Raw genomic sequence first — 6,000 nt, forward strand, 5'->3', positions numbered from 1 at the left:
CCTGGCTCAGAGGCTCCCACGCCCACGGAGCCTTGCTCACTGCTAGCGCAGCAGTCTGAGATCAACCTGCAAGGCAGCAGCCTGGCAGGGGGAGGGGCGTCCACCATTGCTGAGGCTTGAGTAGGTAAACAAAGTGGCCAGGGGAAGCTTGAACTGGGTGGAGCCCTCTGCAGCTCAGCAAGGTAGACTCCACCTCTGGGAGCAGGGCATAGCTGAATAAAAGACAGCAGAAACTTCTGCAGACTTAAACATCCCTGTCTGACAGCTCTGAAGAGAGCAGTGGTTCTCCCAGCACAGTGTTTGAGCTCAGAGAATGGACAGGCTGCCTCCTCAAGTGGGTACCTGACCCCTGTGTAGCCTAACTGGGAGACACCTCCCAGTAGGTGCCAACTGACACCTAATACAGGCAGGTGCCCCTCTGGGACGAAGCTTCCAGAGGAAGGATCAGGCAGCAATATTTGCTGTTCTGCAGTATTTGCTGATCTGCAGTCTCTGCTGGTGATACCCAGGCAAACAGAGTCTGGAGTGGACCCCCAGCACACTCCAACAGACCTGCAGCTGAGGGGCCTAACTGTTAGAAGGAAAACTAACAAACAGAAAGGAATAGCATCAACATCAACAAAAAGGACATCCACACCAAAACCCCATCTGTAGGTCACCACCATCAAAGGCCAAAGGTAGATAAAACCACAAAGATGGGGAGAAACCAGAGCAGAAAAACTGAAAATTCTAAAAACCAGAGTGCCTCTTCTCCTCCAAAGGATCACAGCTCCGCACCAGCAATGGAACGAAGCTGGACGGAGAGTGAATTTGATGAGCTGACAGAAGTAGGCTTCAGAAGGTTGGTAATAACAAACTTCTCCAAGCTAAAGGAGGATGTTTGAACCTATCACATGGAAGCTAAAAACCTTGAAAAAAGATTAGATGAATGGCTAGCTAGAATAAATAGTGCAGAGAAGACCTTAAATGATGAGATGGAGCTGAAAACCATGGCACGAGAACTACGTGACTCATGCACAAGCTTCAATAGCTCATTCGATCAAGTGGAAGAAAGGGTATCAGTGATTGAAGATCAAATTAATGAAATAAAGCAAGAAGAGAAGTTTAGAGAAAAAAGAGTAAAAGGAAATGAACAAAGCCTCCAAGCAATATGGGACTAAGTGAAAAGACCAAATCTATGTTTGATTGGTGTACCTGAAAGTGACAGGGAAAATGGAACCAAGCTGGAAAACACTCTTCAGGTTATTATCCAGGAGAACTTCCCCAACCTAGCAAGGAAGGCCAACATTCAAATTCAGCAAATACAGAGAACACCACAAAGATACTCCTTGAGAAGAGCAACCCCAAGACACATAATATTCAGATTCACAAAGGTTGAAATGAGGAAAAAATGTTAAGGGCAGCCAGAGAGAAAGGTTGGGTTACCCACAAAGGGAAGCCCATTAGACTAACAGCGGACCTCTCAGCAGAAACTCTACAAGCCAGAAGAGAGGAGGGGTCAATATTCAACATTCTTAAAGAAAAGAATTTCCAACCCAGAATTTCATATCCAGCCAAACTAAGCTTCATAAGTGAAGGAGAAATAAAATCCTTTACAGACAAGCAAATGCTGATTTTGTCACCACCAGGCCTGCCCTAAAAGAGCTCCTGAAGGAAGCACTAAACATGGAAAGGAACAACCGGTACCAGCCACCGCAAAAACGTGCCAAATTGTAAAGACCATCAATGATAGGACGAAACTGCATCAACAAATGTGCAAAATAACCAGCTAACATCATAATGACAGGATCAAATTCACACATAACAATATTAACCTTAAATGTAAATGGACTAAATGTCCCAATTAAAAGACAGAGGCTGGCAAATTGGATAAAGAGTCAAGGCCCATCAGTGTGCTGTATTCAGGAAATCCATCACATGTGCAGAGACACACATAGGCTCAAAATAAAGGGATGGAGGAAGATCTACCAAGCAAATGGAAAGCAAAAAAAAGCAGGGGTTGCAATCCTAGTCTCTGATAAAAGAGACTTTAAACCAAAAAAGATCAAAAGAGACAAGGCCATTACATAATGGTAAAGGGATCAATTCAATAAGAAGAGCTAACTATCCTAAATGTATATGCACCCAATACAGGAGCACCTAGATTCATAAAGCAAGTCTTTGGAGACCTACAAAGAGACTTAGACTCCCACACAATAATAATGGGAGATTTTAACACACCACTGTCAATATTAGACAGATCAACGAGACAGAAGGTTAACAAGGATATCCAGGGCTTGAACTCAGCTCTGCACCAAGCAGACCTAATAGACATCTACAGAACTCTCCACCCCAAATCAACAGACTATACATTCTTCTCAGCACCACATCACACTTATTCCAAAATTGACCACATAGTTGGAAGTAAAGCCCTCTTCAGCAAATGTAAAAGAACAGAAATCACAACAAACTGTCTCTCAGACCACAGAGCAATCAAATTAGAACTCAGGATTAAGAAAATCACTCAAAACCACATAACTACATGGAAACTGAACAACCTGCTCCTGAATGACTACTGGGTACATAATGAAATGAAGGCGGAAATAAAGATGTTCTTTGAAACCAATGAGAACAAAGACACAACGTACCAGAATCTCTGGGACACATTGCAAGCAGTGCGTACAGGGAAATTTATAGCACTAAATGCCCACAAGAGAAATCAGGAAAGATCTAAAATTGACACCCTAACATCACAATTAAAAGAACTAGAGAAGCAAGAGCAAACACATTCAAAAGCTAGCAGAAGGCGAGAAATAACTAAGATCAGAGCAGAACTGAAGGAGATAGAGACACAAAAAACCCTTCAAAAAATCGATGAATCCAGGAGCTGGTTTTTCGAAAAGATCAACAAAATGGATAGACCACTAGCAAGACTAATAAAGAAGAAAAGAGAGAAGAATCAAATAGATGCAATAAAAAATGATAAAGGGGGTATCACCACAAATCTCACAGAAATACAAACTACCATCAGAGAATACTATAAACACCTCTACGCAAATAAACTAGAAAATCTAGAAGAAATGGATAAATTCCTGGACACATACACCCTCCCAAGACTAAGCCAGGAAGCAGTTGAATCTCTGAATAGACCAATAACAGGTTTCAATAATTAATAGCCTACCAACCAAAAAAAGTCCAGGACCAGATGGATTCACAGCCGAATTCTACCAGAAGTACAAAGAGGAGCTGGTACCATTCCTTCTGAAACTATTCCAATCAATAGAAAAAAGAGAATCCTCCCTAACTCACTTTAAGAGGCCAGCATCAACCCAATACCAAAGCCTGGCAGAGACACAACAAAAAAGAGAATTTTAGACCAATATCCCTGATGAACATTGATGCAAAAGTCCTCAATAAAATACTGGCAAACCAAATCCAGCAGCACATCAAAAAGCTTATCCACCATGATCAAGTCAGCTTCATCCCTGGGATGCAAGGCTGGTTCAACATACGCAAATCAATAAACATAGTCCATCACATAAACAGAATCAATGACAAAAACCACATGATTATCTCAATAGATGTAGAAAAGGCCTTCGAAAAAATTCAACAGCCTTTCATGCTAAAAACTCTCAATAAACTAGGAATTGATGAAACGTCTCTCAAAACAATAAGAGCTATTTATGACAAACCCACAGCCAATATCATACTGAATGGGCAAAAACTGGAAGCATTCCCTTTGAAAACTGGCACAAGACAGGGATGCCCTCTCTCACCACTCCTATTCAACATAGTGTTGGAAGTTCTGGCCAGGGCAATCAGGCAAGAGAAAGAAATAAAACGTATTCAATTAGGAAAAGAGGAAGTCAAATTGTCCCTGTTTGCAGATGACATGACTGTATATTTAGAAAACCCCATCATCTCAGCCCAAAATCTCCTTAAGCTAATAAGCAACTTCAGCAAAGTCTCAGGATACAAAATCAATGTGCAAAAATCAAAAGCATTCCTATACACCAATAACAGACAGAGAGCCAAATCATGAGTGAACTTCCATTCACAATTACTTCAAAGAGAATAAAATACCTAGGAATTCAACTGACAAGGGATGTGAAGGACCTCTTCAAGGACAACTACAAACCACTGCTCAACAAAATAAAAGATGACACAAACAAATGGAAGAACATGGATAGGAAGAATCAACATCGTGAAAATGGCCATACTGCCCAAGGTAATTTATAGATTCAATGCTATCTGCATCAAGCTACCAATGACTTTCTTCACAGAACTGGAAAAAACTACTTTAAAGTTCATATGAGACCAAAAAAGAGCCTGTATTGCCAAGACAATCCTAAGCCAAAATAACAAAGCTGGAGGCATCATGCTACCTGACTTCAAACTATACTGCAAGGCTACAGTAACCAAAACAGCATGCTACTTGTACCAAAACAGATCTATAGACCAATGGAACAGAACAGAGGCCTCAGAAATAATACCATACATCTACAACCATCTGATCTTTGACAACCTGACAAAAATAAGAAATGGCGAGAGGATTCCCTATTTAATAAATGGTGCTTGGAAAACTGGCTAGCCATATGTAGAAAGCTGAAACTGGATCCCTTCCTTACACCTTATACAAAAATTAATTAAAGGTGGATTAAAGACTTCAATGTTAGGCCTAAAACCATAAAAACCCTAGAAGAAAACCTAGACAGTACCATTCAGGACATAGGCATCGGCAAGGACTTCATGACAAAAACACCAAAAGCAATGGTAACAAAAGCCAAAATAGATAAATGGGATCTAACTAAACTAAAGAGCTTCTGCACAGCAAAAGAAACTACCATCAGAGTGAACAGGCAACCTATAGAATGGGAGAAAATTTTTGCAATCCACCCATCTGGCAAAGGGCTAATATCAAGACTCTACAAAGAACTTAAACAAATTTAGAAGAAAAAAACAAGCAAACCCATCAAAAAGTGGGAAATGGATATGAACAGACACTTCTCAAAAAGAAGACATTTATGCAGCCAACAGACACATGAAAAAATGCTTATCATCACTGGTCATCAGAGAAATGCAAATCAAAACCACAATGAGATACCATCTCACACCAGTTAGAATCGCAATCATTAAAAAGTCAGGAAACAACAGATGCTGGAGAGGATGTGGAGAAATAGGAACCCTTTACACTGCCGGTGGGAGTTTAAGCTAGTTCAACCATTGTGGAAGACAGTGTGGCGATTCCTAAAGGATCTAGAACTAGAAATACCATTTGGCCCAGCGATCCCATTACTGGGTATACACCCAAAGGATTATAAAACATGCTACTATAAAGACACATGCACACGTATGTTTATTGTGGCACTATTCACAATAGCAAAGACTTGGAACCAACCCAAATGTCCATCAATCATAGACTGGATTAAGAAAATGTGGTACATATACACCATGGAATACTATGCAGCCATAAAAATGGATGAGTTTGGCTGGGCATGGTGCCTCACGCCTATAATCCCAGCACTTTGGGAGGCCAAGGCAGGTGGATCACGAGGTCATGAGATCAAGACCATCCTGGCTAACACAGTGAAACCCCATCTCTACTAAAAATACAAAAAATTAGCTGGGCATGGTGGTGGGCGCCTGTGGTCCCAGCTACTCAGGAGGCTGAGGCAGGCGAATGGCATGAACCCAGGAAACAGAGCTTGCAGTGAGCCGAGATCACACCACTGTACTCCAGCCTGGGTGACAGAGCAAGACTCCATCTCAAAAAAAAAAAGATGAGTTCATGTCCTTTGCAGGGACATGGATGCATCTTTCTGGAAACCATCATTCTGAGCAAACTATCACAAGGACAGAAAACCAAACACTGCATGTTCTCACTCATAGGTGGGAATGGAACAATGAGAACACTTGGACACAGGGCAAGGAACGTCACACCCTGGGGCCTGTCATGGGGTGGGGGGCAGGAGGAGGGATAGCATTAGGAGAAATACCTAATGTAATTGATGAGTTAATGGG

Source organism: Symphalangus syndactylus, chromosome 5, assembly GCF_028878055.3.
Source record: "Symphalangus syndactylus isolate Jambi chromosome 5, NHGRI_mSymSyn1-v2.1_pri, whole genome shotgun sequence".
NCBI lineage: Eukaryota > Metazoa > Chordata > Mammalia > Primates > Hylobatidae > Symphalangus > Symphalangus syndactylus.